The sequence below is a fragment of the Mus musculus genome, chromosome 17 (assembly GCF_000001635.26).
Source record: "Mus musculus strain C57BL/6J chromosome 17, GRCm38.p6 C57BL/6J".
Lineage (NCBI taxonomy): Eukaryota > Metazoa > Chordata > Mammalia > Rodentia > Muridae > Mus > Mus musculus.
The window spans coordinates 81,354,682-81,372,688 of NC_000083.6; positions in this window are offsets into that span (position 1 = coordinate 81,354,682).

The window sequence follows — 18,007 nt, forward strand, 5'->3', positions numbered from 1 at the left end:
TGGGGAGAGGGGTGTGTGTGTTTGTGTGTATGTGTGTGTTATCTATTGTGCTCCTAAATGTATGACTGTACAGAAGAAACACTATGGAGTCAAGGAAAAATTAGTCCACACGAGAGTTGTTGTCAAACTGATGAACTACCCTGCCTCCATCTTGGTCTTTATAGTAAAGACAAACGAGAGTTATTCCTGTTTATGATTAAATCTCCGTTTCCCAAGAATTGGGGTATGCCCACCTGTAACCTTAGCTACTGCATGTCTCAGAAGGTTATTATGACTGACTGTTGTTAGGACCACCTTGTTGTGTAAGGGTCTATGATTCGCCAAAGAATGATACCCAGGACTCAAATAATATGTAAACAGAAAGAGAGTTTTATTCTTTAGAAGTCCAGCATACTGTAGGCTTCCATTACCAGAATAGAGAAACATCCAAGTGAGCTCTCAGGCCTGATTTAAAAGTATATTAGGGAATCCAAAATAGGTGACCTCTATGTAGATCTGTCAGTCTCTAAGGACATTCTATTACCAGGGCACGGGGGCTAGAAATTTGCTGGGGAAGGTCTGGAAACTGCTGCTGACCCATTGTCTTTGCCTCAGGTCAGGTAGCAGTGTGGCTTCTGAGGCCTGGACTTACCAGGAGTTGCCCAGTTCTTGGAAACAGAGATTTAGGCCTAGTCTCCTTAACTGCCAGTTTGAAGCCTGACATGGAATTAGCCTAGCCTTCTGAGTTGTAACCACCTTGCAACTATGTCTTTGTTTTAAACGACCTCAGTGGGGAGACCCCTCCACTCAAGTCCCGAGATGGCGCACACCCAAGGAATCACGAGAGACCGTCTTGATGCAAACACACGAGGTAGTTTAATGACGGAGATCTGGGCCGAAACGTATCTCACACAGGAGACAGAGGAGTCGACCACGAGGCTCAGAAGCTAGGGGTTTATATACAAAAAAGTTGGGGGCAGGGGAAGAATTGGCATGGTTACACACAATTGGACAGTTTAAACATCAGCAAATTGTACGTGCAGATCGAGGTAACAGCAACTCTGAAGGGCAGGTGCTTACAACTCAGCTGAGATAGTCCGGACATCCTTGCTGAGATAGTTCAGACGTCTTTGTTTGCCTCTCCTATCTTTATGGCTAGCCAGTTCCTGGAATGACTTAGCAGCAACAGCCTTTGTTTTTTGCCCTAGGCCCAAAAAAGCCCTCCTAACTAGGGAGCCGCATGAGTCATGGACCTTGAATTTAATTTTCTTTCAGTTTCACAAAAGGTTGTTTTGATCAACTTGCCTCTTTTGTAACCCACCTATTTGGAAACCCCCTACCCTGAGTTATAAAAACCCTTATTTTGCCCATGTCTAATATCTACCTAGGTGGCTTAGGGAGAGGCAGCCAGTATACACAAATGAAAAAAATTGCTTTCATTAATTGTTTGCTTTAATTATTTTGGCCATGGTGATTTGGGTTGGTGGTCTTTCTCCTTGAATCTTTGGGACTAGCACAAACTACACTTTTACACATAATCTTATTTTTTAAATATCTTGTTAAAATTTCAGGTTAGCATACAAAGGAATGGGTCTACTTTTGACATTCCCAGACCTGTGTGACGTTCTTCTTTGTTCACAACCATTCTTTTCCCCACTGCCCTGCCCTCTGCTCCATCCCCCTCTTAATTTGAACAGTAGAAAAAGAGTATAGTTATTTACTGGTGGATAAACAAATCTGACTTTTCTGGTGTCTTCCACCATCCTACAAAGGTTAACAAGTTATTTTCCTCATTTCTTTCCCCTCCCACAGCACTTCCTCCTGTTTGTGGGGTTAGGTTCTCTGAATGAAAAGGCTTCCTCCTTTCTGAACACAGATCTAACACAGAAAGCTACCTCTACTATAACTGCAGTCACTACTTTTTCCAGTGTTCTGACTGTAACATCATGCATAGGACTTCAATTCTTTTAATTAATGGATACATGGGTTGCTAGGCTAGCCCCTGTAGGAGGGAACTCTACACAAGTTCTCTGTTTTTCCCATTGGGAAGTATCATAGGCACACAGAAGTTTGCTCAATTATACCATGTCAACTTTTGAGACGGCAATGAAAGTTAAAAATACATGATATAATTTATTTATACAGACATCAAATAGTATAATTTAGAATTATATTAAATATATAGTTTTTCCTACATTCATGCTTCATAAATAATTTTGTTAAAACACATAAAGTTTTCCTCATTACTATCTCATTAATATGGCTGCCATGTCCAGTAATCTTTCAGAGTACATTGTCTTCATTTTCATCAAATATTATGAGAAACGGTGATCCCTTTTGCATCTGTGCATAAAGCTGGGGTTACTGGAATCAATCATCTATCATCACAAGGTTCATTTAAAAAACACTGATGTATTTAATTTTCATTTCTTTTGTGAATGCATATGTTTGGGAACCACAGATAACTAGAGCTTGCTGGCCAGCCAGCCTAGCATACAAGGCCATTTAGAGACCCTGTATCAAAAAATAAAAAGGTGATTTGTACTTGAGGAATGACACTTGAGGGTGTCCTCTTGTCTCCACACCACACACACACACACACACACACACACACACACACCTACATAGAAGTGTACCAGCACATACAAGGGCTTGTTTATAGTGACACTTCACTTCATAATGATAAATTCATCACCTAATTTTTTATGTAGATCTCTAGTTTCTTTTTTAAGAATTGTGCATATATTGTATATCTCTAGTTTCTTTTTTAAGAATTGTGCATATATTTGTATGTGCAGGTAGTATAGGGGTAGTATAGGTTTGCATGTGTGCATATATGTGGTTTCTATACAGAATGTGTGTGTGTGTGTGTGTGTGTGTGTACACGTGCATGTAAACATTTGTTTTGCAGATTTACATTAATATCTTCCTTTATCTTGCTTCTTGTTTTTCAAGACAGGGTCCCTTACACGGAGCTCAGCATTCCAGCTCAACTGGCTGACAGCAAGCCCCTAGGATCTGCCTGTCTCTGCTTCCCACTGTTGGGGATTCAGGTGCATGCAGCTGTACCAGGCATTGAAATGGATGCTGGGGAATCTTAATTCTTATTTTCGTATAGTCCACACATTTGCTGTGAAGACTATGAAACTCCACCTTTGCCTCATGCTGGATCATATCTTCCACAGTGTGGCCAAGGCTACAGTTTTGTCCGAGTGAATATCTCTGAAAAATTAAGAGAACTTCTCAGCCTGCTGGCAATAGCATGGAGCTGTGCCTCTCCTTCCATCTTCCCTGGCATCTTCTCACGGAAAAGCTTTCATTTTAATACATGTGCTTATTAAAGGAGACAAGAAGAAGATCACAGCAGAGCCAGCTTTTTAGACTACACAGCATGAGGTAGAAGCCACTCACTGCACCTCAACTTCATATTAACGTGTCACAGAACTTTTTCTCCAGGGTCTATTGTTATACCTGAGTTGCCACATTTCTAATCTGAAGATTTTTGATGACGATTGCCAGAAACAGAGGAAAACGAGTAGTGGATGCAAGCAGTGTGACAAAGTTATTGACTTTATTTTCTGAAGGGCTGTCTGTGAGGATTGCTCCCTGGGTGTGCGGTAGATGAGGACCACTTCCATGTTGGCTATGTCTGAGGCTTAAAATCATCAAACTGGGCATCCTCTCTGTCTCAGAATGAGAGAGCAATGGGTTGTCCTAGTCTCAGCATTATTTGCACAGGGAGGGAAAGTGCTTCGGAAGGACTGTTGTCAGAGATGTTTCTAATACCCAGCACTAAGCCAATGACTTTGGAAACTGGGTTCTAGGGACCCACGTGGATCATGTAAGTGATAATAGCATCTGTTATTGCTGCATTTTAATGAACATGATTTTATTTTCTCACATAAACCTGTGATTAAGGCAGGCATGGATAATGCCAGTTTACAGATGAACCCAAACCAGAGATATGAGTTGTTTAGTGCTTCAGCCAACCTCAGTGAGGAGAGCCCTGAGAAGGCCTGGATACCTGAGGGTTTCCGGGAGATTGAGGACTCCAGCCTTTACAGAGCATCATGCGAGGTGGAGAGAGTCTAACTGTTAAAATCCATGCTCCACATTCCAGAGAAATGTTCACAAGTCGAGGCTCATCCAGATTCTCAAGAAAAAGGATTTAGATTCAGGACTTCTTTGTTGTTTCTGCTACTGGTTTAATTAGAAATAGATGTGGCAAATGCCAAGTGTTTTTAAAAAAACGGTAGCAGCAGAGCAATGCCTGGTCTTATGTTCCCCATACCTGTACCCTTCCAGGTCTCGCCTCTCACACAGTGGTGTACATAACTCTGAATCTCTTAACATGTCTCAAAGGTTATTTCATGTTTCTGTACAGATACCACTCTTTACTAAGATTGACTTGATTCTTACATTGTTTATTCTACTGAAGAGCTGTGGTGTGATCTACCTGTGACCGTAGGTTTCGTAACAATGCAAAACCGGGGATGATTTATAAGTCTTTATAAGAATGAAAACTTAACTCTGGAAGAAGGAAAAAAAATCAAACATCAAGTAATGTAAGTACTATCGAGAGCTTGAGTATTTGACATTTAGTAATTTAAGGAATTTAGTAATTTAAGTTGAACTCCTGTTAGCTTGAATGAGAGCCCTTCTTGTGAATTTTGTGATTATGGCCAATCCCATGCGTGGAAACTTACATTTTGAGTTTGTGTTTCCTGTGGTAAGAGTGTGAATATACTTATGATTACCAAACTACAGAGTTTAAAAGGGGAAGATTCTTCCAAAACCGAATACAGGAGAATCTATTAATGCGCATCTAAGCTCTGTTTATATCACTTGATCCAGTTTGCTCTCTGTAAGTCTTCAGATAGATGCTCTTTTCCTTATTTTTTTTTTTTTGGAAACTGTTTATCATGAAGAAAATAATCCTCTTGCCATCTGTTGTTAATATTCTCCTAGTTTTTTAAATTCAATACGGTTTATATTATTTTTCACATAAATTTAAAATTGTATGCATGTGAAATCTAACCACTTATTGTCGTAGAAAATATTTCTTCAGTGATTATCATTTCTTTCTAATGTTTTAAATTATTTTCATTTAAATCTTTAATCTGCAGGAAATAGTTTGTTGTAGGGAGTATGACAAAGATTTGGTAATTTTCCTAGACAAATACATTTTTTTCAAGTGCACATCATGAAATAATCACTTTTTCTTTATCCCATCTTATAAATAAACCACAGTTTATTGAATTAGAATACTGACACATTCTCATAAGCACTTGAGTCTATTTCTATATTCTTAACTCTATTTGACTTTTTTTAATCAATTTTTTATTACCACATCCACCCTAAAGCAGCTTTACAATTTACACATTACGTTTACTCATTGTGTACTTGGATGCTGATTGCTAAGACATTCACCTCTATGTTTCCTACAAAGTTGCTAAATGTTTCCTGTCTCCCTGGGGAGAGACGACATGTTACTCAACATTATCATTAACTTTTTAAATACCTTGAACTGCCAAGGCACAAAGTGGGTAACCTCTTCACCTCAAGCAGCTGTTGGCATCTAGACTAGGAAGGATTACAGGGTATCGCAGTTATGGGTCAGTCAATTCTGTGGTTTGAATGCAAATGCCACACTGATTTCATATGTTGAAACTTAGCCTTTGTTCTTGTTATTTTGGTCTATCGTGCATTGGTGAAAATACCAAAAACAAACACTGTAAGGGAGGAAAGATTTATGTAGACTTACAGGTTTAGAGGGCTTAGTTCATTGTTGTTTGGCCCCAAGTGCTTGGGTAGAATACCAAGCTGGCTGGGATAAGTAATAGAAGAGAATGTTCACACACAGAGAGGGACACAGAAACAGGCAGAGCAAGATGTGCCTTTCAAAGAATCTCCTCTGGTAACCTGCTTCCTGTATCTCAGCCCTGTCTGGTTTTCAGACTCTCTCCTAAAATAACATCACTAGCAGGGGACCAAAGTCCCAACAAATGGTCCCTTCTGGAGGACTCTTCATAGATATAAGTTAACAGTGTTCAAGGTTATGTTAAGAGTCAGGTTCTGTGGGAGATGCTGTTAGGCCACAAGGTGTCAGCTTTTATGAGAGAATGGCTTTCCTGGCTCTTTATGTAAAAACAAAAAAAGTGCTATTTTTAAGCAAAGAGTAAATCCTTGCTAGACACGAAATCTGTTGGTGCCCTGATCTTGGAACGCTTAGAGTTTTCCAGCTTCTAAATTGTGAGAAATATTTTTTTATAGTTTATAAATTATTCAGCCTAAGGTATTTCCATAGAACAGCAGGAGTTGACAAATGCTGTTAGGATTTGACATCTTTAGTGAGTTTTCCTAGTCAAGAATAAGGGCTTTAAATTAGGCAAATCTTCCATTAAGTTCTTCTCTTTAATTTTTAAAACTTGTTATTCATAGATAATGTATGTAAAAAAGAGAACAATGATAAAAATTAATTCAGCACCAAGTGAACATATCAGGAATTCAAGGCCCATACCTAAACGTAATAAAAGCAATTTACTGCAAACCAACATCCAATATCAAATTAAATGGAGAGATACTTGAAGCAATCCCACAAAAATCAGGGACAAGACAAGGATACCTATTCTCCCTATATCTATTCAATAGAGTACTCGAAGTTCTACCTAGAACAATAAGACTCAAATGTCTTCTACCAGGAAAACAAACAACCTTATCAGGTTTCCTGCTGAGAGAGGCTGTTTCTGTTATCTTTTCTTCCAGTCATAGCTCCTTACCCTCTTGTCTGAGAGCGCCATCAAATGATGGGGAATAATTATAGTTGGCTAATTTTCATTCTTACATCAGATCTCCATGTTGTGTATGTGCTACAATAATTCAACAATTTTACAATTGCACTTTTTAGTTTTTTTTTTTTCCCAGTTTGGGTTGATATACGCACAACCAAGTATGGGCCACACACACTTGAGTGTGAGCACATGCTCTATACATTTTGGTGTGTATTTAGGAGTGAAATTCCTGGGGAGGAGGCGGGGCATAAACTGGGTAGATGACTGGGAATGGTTGACCTGCTTTCTACCAACAAAGCGTGGGTTCTCATCGCTTACACCAACAGCCGACCTTGTGTGACTTTCGATGTCGGGTCTTTTTCTGAGTCCGTGGGTTCTGCTGCGGATTTAGGGTGCAATTCTTGCATCTTAAAACAGTTTAGTTCCTCTTCATTTTCTTGAAACTCTTTTGTGTGCAACTTCTTGCCTATTTTCCCTTATTCACAGAGTTTATAAGACTATTAACTGTATTTCTGTCAAGATTATCTTCACAGGTTTTTATTGCTATTACAAATGAGATACATTCTACTATCAAGATTTCTAATGCCCCCTCCCCAGGATATATTTAGACTTTTATAGGATGCAGATCTCCTTAAATCCCTTTTCTTTTTTTCCATTGAAGTCACACTCTTTCACTTTGCTATTCCCAACTTACAAAAACCAATCTTGCAAGTAGTGGCCAACATTTGTCTTGTTCAAGTTTAACTTCAGTATTTTTCTCACCTGTGGTGTTGCCTCAATGTAAATACTGGTCATGTAAATATGGATATGCTCTAAAGGGTACAGTATCAGATTCAGTGGTTCTAGACACAGTGAGGGGTCTGGCCTTTTACCCCAAAGACTTCTCGTTACACTAAGGTCAATTCTAAACTCTCTCAAATTTGCATGCTCCAGGCTCTGGGATATATTTTATTTCTTAGTAGAGAAAACAACCGCCCCCTTGCTTTGTTACTTGGTGTCAGACCAAAGTACCTTTGCTTGCTTGAAAATTCCCTTCCCACCTTTAGACTCATGTCAATAATGGTGTTTGGACCACAAAACCCAGAGCATGTCATAGCATACCTCCTGCTAACTTCTTTCGGCCTAGGCTTGTTTACTGGCACAATTCTTGGGAATTATGTCTTATAGATTAAATCACAAGTCTCACCCACAAACTTATGTTTTGAATACTGACTCTCAAGCTCTTGAAACTATTTTGAGGGCAGAGGGGCCTTAAAAAGTGACACCTGAAGGAGTGGGTTGGCCACTAGGGGTGGGTCTTTGAAGGGTAAACTTGGTCTTGGTTATGGCCTGTGTGTCTTCTTGCTTCTTTCTTGCCTGAAGTAAATGAACTTCTACCCCATGCTCTAGACACCACGGACAGAGTCACTTCCACTATGCTATCCCCATCATAGCTTACCAAAATGTTTAGCAGTAGTACTTTCACATTTACTGTGCCCCAAAACACCCCATAAAAGTAAGTGATGGAGGTCTATTTTGGTTCAGGGTTTTAGAGGATTACAGCCCATCAGTTCGAGGAAGCCACTCTTGTCTATGGCAGTGGGAGATGTGGTACAGAAATTTTTACATGGAGGTGGACCAGGAAGAAAAGTGAAATGAGGCAGGATGCAGGACATGGTATAATCTTCAAAGGCGTCCACCAAGCCCTCTTGTGAAAACATCTACAGCTTTCCAAATAGAACCAAAACCAGAAAACAAGTACCCAGAAAATGAGTTTATGGGGGTGTCTTTCAGATTCAAACCCACATACCGGGGATTGATTTTAACTCTACCAATCTGTTTAGGATCCATCTCTGTTTCTTGACTCGTGTTCCCACTGTCAGATGCCAAACATTTGATTTCTTGGGTATGTTTGCTTTTTCCTATCATTTTTGCTTTGTGGGTGTTTGTCTTGTGTAACTGTGGACCTTTCAGGGCTCACCCCATTTCCCAAATAATGACACAGAGCATATATTTATTTATAAGCTTTTGGCTTTAGCATTAGTTCCTACTAGGTCATAACTCAATTATCCTGTTTATGCTAATCTAAGTTCTGCCATATGGCTGGTTACTTACACCTTCTTCCTTGCCAGCTTGTTTCTTTCTCCTTCTGGTTGGCTGAATCTCCTGTGCCTGTCTCCTTCCCAGAGTTCCGCTCTCTCCGATGTTCCATCTTACTATTCTGCTTTTTGCTACAGGCCATTGGCTTTTTATTTTAACCAATGAGAAGGTGATGGAGAACTTTGTTTACAAAATACTAAGGCAGGAGATGCTTAACAATACCAAATCCCAAAGACCAGCCTGTAATTAGATTTCTGCTATTTCAGAAATGAGCATTTGAACATTACAAGGATAATCTTTATCCAGTGCAAAAAACATTAATCTAACATGTCTATGTTCATGTGTTTGTGTGTTGTCTACATGTGGAGACCAGAGTTTGATATAGGTAATTTTCCCAACTTCATTTTTTATTGATTATTTTATTTATTTACATTTCAAATGTTGCCCCTCTCCCAAGTCTCTCCTCCACAACCCTGTCATCTCCTTCCCCTCCCCTTTGCCTCTAAGAGGTTGTTCCTCCACCCACCCACCCACACTTGCTTCACTACTCTAGCATCCCCCTACCCTGGGGCATCAAGCCTCCACAGAAACAAGGTTCTTCCCTCCCATTGATACCAGATAAAGCCATCCTCTGCTACTTATGCATCTGGAGTCATGGATTCCTCCATATATACTCCTTGGTTGGTGGTTTAGTCTCTGGGAGCTCTGGGTGGTCTGGTTAGTTGATATTGTTGTTCTTCCTATGGGGTTGCAATTCCCTTCAGCCTTTTCTGTTCTTTCCCTAACTCCTCCATTGGGGTCCCTGGGCTCAGTCCAAAGATTGATTGTGAGTATCTGCATCTGTATTGGTCAGGTGTTGGCAGTGAGTTTCTGCATCTGTATTGGTCAAGTGCTGGAAGAGCCTCTCAGGGGACATCTCTACCAGGATCCCATCAGCAAGGGCTTCTTGGCATCAGCAATAGTGTCTGGGTTTGGTGTTTGCAGATGGGATGGATCTCTAGGTGGGTAGGTGGGGCAGTCTCTTTTCCTTCAGTCTCTGCTCTACTTTTTTTCCATCAGACAGAAACAATTCTGGGTTAAAATTTTTGAGATGGGTAGGTGGCCCCATCCCTCTACAGGGGGCCATGACTATCTACTAGAGGTGTTCTCTACAGGTTCTATCTCCCCTTTATTGGGTATTTCGGTTAATGTCATCCCAGTTGGGTCCTGGGAACCTCTTGCTTCTCTGGCATCTGGAAATTTCTAGTGACTTTCCTCAGCCCCACCCCCTGCTACCTATTTCTATTCATTTTCCTGATCCTCTGTACTTCTCCCCACCTCCTTTCACACCTGATTCAGCTCCCCATTTTTCCTCTCCCTCCTTTCTCCCTCCTTGCTCCCTCTCTCCCTCTACCTCCCATGATTATTTTGTTCTCCCTTTTAAGTAGGATTGAGGCATCCACACTTTGGTCTTCCTTCTTGTTATGTTTAATATTGTCTGTGAGTTGTATGAGACAAGCTTTCAGCTGATCCTGAGGTCAGTCAGACTAGCTGGCTCCTGGAAACTGTATGAATCTGCCTCCCCAGAACTGGACTTCAAGCTGTGTACTGCCACACACAGCTTTTCCATGGATGCTGTGAATCCAAACTCAAGTCCACTCAGTGGCAGAGAAAGCACTGTACGGACTGAATCATCTTGCCAACCCTCACATTTTCTTAATTGATCATGTCCATTTGTTTCAAGTATTGAAATGAGTATGAAGTCATTTTTGGTATTGAATATGTCCTACGTGATATTTGAGACATACCAACACATACTCAAAATGATTTGTTATAGACCTGAAATCCAAGTTTATCTGGGTAGCCTGGGTTTTTCTATTCATAATCTGGCAACTCTCCTTGGGAAACTTGAAAAGCACTTATCCTTAAGGTTCATCATCTATCTTCATGTGTAAACATTTTAACTGAATTGAACAATGGTGAGTCTTCTGCCAAGTATTTACATTAAAAATCTACAGGTACTATTAGTGTGTGGCCAGAGTTTAAAACTACTTGGTGAATAAGTTAGAGCTGATATCATCCATCCATCCATCTATCTAACACCTGAGTGCCAATCACAAGCCAAATATCTGACGGCCAAAGCTTTAGTTTCCTGAGCATATTCTGTATAAACCGATACAGCAATTTAGGAAAATTAATGTCCTCCACCCAAAATCAGGAAAGATGTCCATACTGTGGCAGATGAGACAAAATGCAAACCATACTTCAGTGGTTCCTAAAATCTTCTAATCATATTTAATTTTATTTAATTGCTTACATAGAATTGACAGTATATTGATTATTTTTTTTATTCTTTAATTTTTGTTTTTTTGAGACCGGGTTTCTCTGTGTAGCCCTGGCTGTCCTGGAACTCACTCTGTAGACCAGGCTGGCCTCGAACTCAGAAATTCGCCTGCCTCTGCCTCCCAAGTGCTGGGATTAAAGGTGTGCTATATATTGATGGATCAAAAGAACACATGCTGTGCTGTGTTTGTTCTGAGCAAAGCCAGTCTTATATTTTACAGTGATTAATGCAAAGTAATTATGCTTAGAGCAATTTGTCAATTAAGCATTTTATTCCTAAAATATTATTTGATATAGTATGTAAGTGATCATCTGTCACCTTTCCAGCTAGGGAGAATGAATTCTGAGTTTGAGCAACCTGTTCTCTGGTGCTCACGGTGGAAATAGAGCTAGAGTTTATTACAGTAAATTAAGGAAGAAAGCACACACTTTATTCAATGATCAGGTAACTCTACAACTTTCCCAGGGCCTCTTCAAAGATTTCTTGTAAATTTATCACCACCCACAAATAATGCAACAGTTATTTCTTGGTCAAAGTAAATATTTTGTTTCACTTTCTGGTGTGCTATAGTAAAAGCATTGAAAAACTTATGAGTAGATTCACAAGACATGTACCATGTCTCTGTCTTATGATACAACATCAACATCATTTTCTGGAATTAAATACTTGTTTTACTGCGGAAAAGATGTATATTTAAGAGAACTATAGATTTTAGTTTTAAAAACTTCATTATGTTTAATTCTTATGGAATGTAGTGTATCAAGTATATATGGCCCAGAATCTAATGTCTGCGTTTCACAATCCCTACCTCCCAGGACAGGAAAGTTAGATTTAAGATATTTGGATATGTGAGACTATAAAAAAGATAAATCTATAATAAAAGTATTACTTTTGTTCTATACATATTAGAGGTTCGATTCTGCAATCACACAGTTTTCTGGGACAAGATACTATTTATTTTTTGCATACATACAATAGTAAAAATAGTATATCTAGAAATCTGTTAAGACTTTAGCAGAGTAAGGAGCTTTGTTGATGAAACTTCAGTAAATCTATTGGCCCTGGAAGGGTATAGCTCAGCAGTAAAATGTTTTTTGAGTACATGTGAGACCCTGGGTTTGATCTTAAGCAATCCCCAATATACTATTAATACCACACAAAGGTATGTAACAATAGGAGAACAAAATATTTCAGGGTCACATCTTATGGCCATTGCTATTTCTTTCCACTTCAACACTTGAATTTCTTTACGACTGAGTCTCTTTAGGTGTGAGTAAGTCAGGTAGGTAAATAAGCCTTGTGCTAGCTCTTCATTGACTAGCCATACACAGTAGGAACCTCTTTAATCATGAAGAGGTTAATCCTTCATGATTTAATCATTAATAGTAATTTTACTATTACTTTTTGGATACATGTGTATAAATAAGAATGCATCTGTCAACTATCTAGAAGTGGCTCTATTTAGATTGCCATTATTGTTTATAATTCTGCAATATAGTAAGAGTTACCAGAAAACTTTGGCAGATACCACCCATTGCTTTCTGGTGTGTGTGTGTGAGGAGAGGTTAACATTTTCTATTATTCCTTAAGAGACACTGCTCTTGTATTTTGAGACAGGATTCCTCAAAGGGACCTGGAGGTTACCAATTGGGTTAGATTGGCTTGCCAGTGAGGCCTAGGGGTTGTCTTGTCTTTGGCTCTCATAGCTGAGATTTCAAATACACCATCGTGCAGTTTAATCTGTGGATTCTGTTCATCAACCTTGGGTCACCACACTGTGCACCAAGCACAATACTCATCACACTACCTACCAACCCTGCATTTCTTTCCTTATTTTATAGTAAAGTAATTCCTTGTTCCTTTCTGCCTCACTGCTTTGTTTGACTTTTGTATATTCCTTGTTGTGGCTTTTGTTATTCTCAGTTTTTCTCCACTCTTTTTAACATACAGAAAGAGTTTGTCTAGTCAGTAAAGTCATAGCTCACTATGGCTAATGAGAAAATAGAACCAATCATAGCTCTTCTCTGGAACTGTGATGATAGTATGTGGCTTTTGCTGATACCCACTCTAAGGAGGTTAGATGACCCATTTCATCTTTCTAAGAACACCACAAGAAAGATGGCATTACTATTCTTGTCTTAATTATGAAAAAACTGAGGGGGAGAAGATAGTAAATAGCTTGCTTGTAATTGTGCAATTTAAAGAGAGAATTTGAACCCAGGTAATCTCACTCTGGAAAGGATGGTCTTAACTGTTCCAGGTGAACCATCTTCTAGAGGAACCCAGGGCTGAGGGCACTGCAATATAGGCCCTGTAATATAGTTGCACTGCAGACTCTCGGGCCTCATGGCACTGAGCATAAACTGAGGCACAGCAATCTTGCACAGGTCATATATCAGATCTATCCTTCATGCCACCTATGTCAAAGTGACTTTTCACTTGACCACAGACCAAGTGGAATGAGGTACCCTGGTCACTTGGCCTAAAGGGAACCGACATTTTACCTATGCCCTTTCTTTTTTGTGTTTTATTTTTGTTATATTTCTCAAGGTATCGATATTGTCTTTGTTCCCTTGAAGACATTACACATGTATATATTTTCAAAAATCATTCCTGACTTATGTCAGGTTCTTGATAAACAGAGCTAATGCTTTTGTTTGGTCTCAAGTATCTTTTTGACACACATACTGTCTGGTTATATGTTCCTATTGAATTGGGATGCCCCAGAGAAGAAGGTCTGAGAGAAGTGTTGGTGTTCAGATTGGGCAACAGAACTAATTTCGGCAAGCATTTTGAGTCACTCTCCTATATTTACAGAACTCCAAGGGGCCGAGGAGATGGTTCAGTGATTGCAATCTTTGGCCTGAGTTCAGATCCCCAGTGTCCACACAGAGGCTGGGTGTGGCTGAGCATGTCTGTATGTCAGTGCCAGGGGGTTAGGAGAAGAACAACTAAGGAAGACACTTGACCTCTACACAGACACACATAAGCAAATGTACCCACTTACACACATCCACATACACTCATACAGTGACATACTCACACAGGAAAGTTAAAATAACAAACAAAATGTTGGCTTAGTGGGGATCTTCACTGTTGTAAAAAAGATGAAGCCTCATGGTGGCTTCAGTCATGAGAATTCCTGTAATTATCAGTAATAAAAAAAAAAACCCAACATATTCCCCCTAATTTCTTATCACACCGTCCCCAAACTTGAACAGATTAATTAATAACAACTTTTTTTTTTTATTTTGTACATTTGAGTCTTGGCTTCTTTGGGATTGGGCCTTACATCTGCTTGGAATTTGTTGGCTGGAGTTTTAAAACAGATGGCCATATACTTTTTTTCCATCTAGGAAACTCATTTGGTTATTTGTCCTCTTGTTCTCATGGTAACCAAAGGAGGCTGTTCACATTGTAAACACTGGGCGCTTTCAGACAGTTGAGCTGTTTGATGGAGGCTTGACCTGTTTTTTTTAATCTTTATTTCTTTAGTTGGTGTTGATGAATGCTAATTACATTGTACTTTGTTTTTAGTGACATATAGAAATAAAGATGGTGTTAAAGGAAGGCATTTTTGTATATGGTCTTTTTAATTATTTTCATTACTATAAGAAAAGAGTAAACTTCCCTTTGATAGCACATATTTTGTGATGAAGATCACTATGATGGCTCATGTGAATGGAGCATCTCTGGATGGTTTAGATGACTTCATCCTAGCAATTTATCACCTTAGAGTCTGAAGATACTTCATTGCATTTTATTTTCAGTGAGCACCTGAGATATAGAAACACAGCACTTGAAAAAAAATATGGTGAAGAAGCCGAGCAATGGTTGCATGCAAACTCAAAAAAATTGTGTATTTGCAATGAGTCCACCATTATTCCTTAAAACAGGCTCATTTTTCTGCCACTTTATAGTTAACTCTTATAAAGAGCTAAGTACTCTGTGTGTGTGTGTGTGTGTGTGTGTGTGTGTGTGTATGTGTGTGTGTGTGTGTGTGTGTGTATGTGTGTGTGCATGTATGCACTTACATGTGTATGTGTCTGGGTGTTTCTGTGTGTATGTGTGTGTGTGTATGTATGCATGTGAGTGTATGTGTGTGTGTATGTATGCATGTATGTGTGTATGTGTGTGTATATATATGCATGTGTGTGTGTACCTACTAGACACACCTAAAGAATTAGCTGTTGAGAAATGATGAAACCAGTGAGGAGATCTTAGAAGAAAATATTCACTTATAAAAGAGAATTTCTCCTGTGTTCAAGGTTATTTCAGGTTTGTAATCATTTCCATCTATGAAATATCTACTACTGCCTATGACCTTTTAATCGGCAGTGTTCAGATAACCTCATAGCCTCCTTTGTGGAAATAAGATAGCCATTTGTTAATTTGGTAAGGGAATTAGATTTATATTTTTCCCCCAAATCAGATGGTTACAGATAAGCCTGGCCAAAGCGACAAGAATAAATAAATCTGTTCGCCATGGTCATCTGAAAATATTGAAGGTGACCTTGGGAGTTGTTTCCAAGGAGACTTTCAGTGATGCATACAGAACTTTTATTCAGTGTTCACTCTTTTTATGTGGGTGCTATAGAAGACTTTAAAAATCCATAAAAGTAGAATAATAATTATATCTCATGATTGTTACTATGGAAATATATATCAAATGTGGAGTTTTTCTGACCTGATATAAATGTATATTAAGTGTATGTCTAATCTGATATATCACATCCATATGCCTATCTATCTGCAAACCTATAAAAATTTTGCTGTCATATTAAATTTTTTTGAGTTTTTTTGTCAACTTTGGAGCTTATACACACACACACACACACACACACACACACACACTCACTCACACAAATAGAGCCTTTCAGTTCTGGATTTTAAAAAGGCAGAATAACACAATGATTGCCAAGATTGAGTTTTAGAGTCAAATAAATTTGAATCTTAATTTTGCTTTTCTGTGTAGTGATTATGGAAGTTTGGAGTTTGAGGACAACTATGTTCTCTAAGATTGAAGTTCTCCCATGTGAAGAGATTGCAAATTGTGTCCACGTCGTTTGTTCTTTTCATCTTTCAAAATGATGAATTGTATGGGTCTTAAAGAAAACTTTCATTCAGACGCTTGATAAGAACAGCGATGAAGACTGTATACTCATGGACAGGGGTATTGCAGTAGTACTTTGCAGCATGTGGAAGATATTTTGCTCAACTTTGAATAAATAAAAGAGAAGTGAGATTTAAAGCCAAGGAATATGGCAATGGCCAGAGGATAAAAAGGACCAAGAAGAAATTTCAATCCTAAGGTAAATTTTTGCTAGACCAACTCAATAGTCTTCTTAAAGAGATAAGCCAGGTTGAGTCAGGGCTGGGCAATGTGGTCAGATATCAAGGGAGGGATACTTATTTAAGTGACTCAGTAGGGTTTCTTGCTAGAATTCTACAAAACAGAATAAGAAACAGCAGAAATACTGTAGAGAGTATAAACAATAGCAACCATGTGCTGAGTACCTTGTATCGGGCTGTGTTAGGTCTTTAACAGCAGCTCACACTTATCACAACTCCAAAGAGCACGGACCACAGTCAGCACCAGTAATGCTGGTAGCTTCACAAACAAGGACACTTGGGGTTCAGAATGGCATAAAACTACATCAAAAGGCTGATGGCATATGAGGCAGCACTGTTGTATTTTGTGTAAGTGTGACTGTGTGGATAGCTCTAACCTCACTTTCTGTGTTTAGCAAATATTCATAGTGAGTGGATTAATTAATCCTGGGGAGAATAGCAAGCCTTAATCATTTTTCAACCTCCCACATATTTCATTCAAATCATCTATTTAAATTTTGCTTTTGTTTTTTTTTTTTTTTAAAATTTGTGTGTGTGTGTGTGTGTGTGTGTGTGTGTGTGTGTGCATGAGCACAGAATGGAGGTCAGGAGAAGTCATTGAATCCCTCGGATCTGGAGTTATAGAGAGTGACAGCTGTGAGATGCTTGATAGTTCTGGGAGTAGAACTCTGGTCTTCCACAGATCAGCAAACATTCTTAAAAATAGAACTGTCTCTTGAACCCCAGGGCCTCAATTTTGAGGGTGCTTATCACCTGCCTTCTGATTTGGATAAACCTGGAGTCCATGTAGCATGCTCATGTTCAGAGCTTACTGAGAAACCACTGGGAACAGCTGCTTCAATAACTGTGGGAGGATTAGCTCTCTCTCTCTCTCTCTCTCTCTCTCTCTCTCTCTCTCTCTCTCTCTCTTTCTCTGTCTCTCTCTGTCTCTCCGCCTCTCTGTCTCTCTCTTTGTCTCTCTCTCTGGTATATGCCTGCAGGTTCACATGTGACTGCAGGTGTGTTGCACACATATACACATGTGGGGTCCAAGGGTTGACGTGGTTTCCTCCTTTATCACCCTCATCCTTATCCATCAGGAGCATCCTCATCCTTCAGTGGCAGAGGCTTCCACTGAAGCTGCAGCTCACCGTTTTGTACGGACAGGCTGGCCAGCAAGCCCCAGGGATGTACTTGTGTTTGCAAGCACATATACACGCATGTTTAAAAAACAGTGAGTATATGTACAGTGTATGCAAATAAACCTGTCAGTTAGAAAACCCTTTATGGTCATCTGTGCGTGTTTAGTTGCCTTCCACCAGGCATTCCACCATTCCACCCTTATCATTTATGAACATCTCCAATTGTCTGCAAGGTACCAGTTTAGGATATGAGATCTGATGCAGCAGTATATAGGCCACATAGAACAGATAATATATTAATCTTTCAACAAGAAATCTTTTAAGTGTCGTCCCCCCCCCCCCGCCCCAAGCACTTTCTAAGT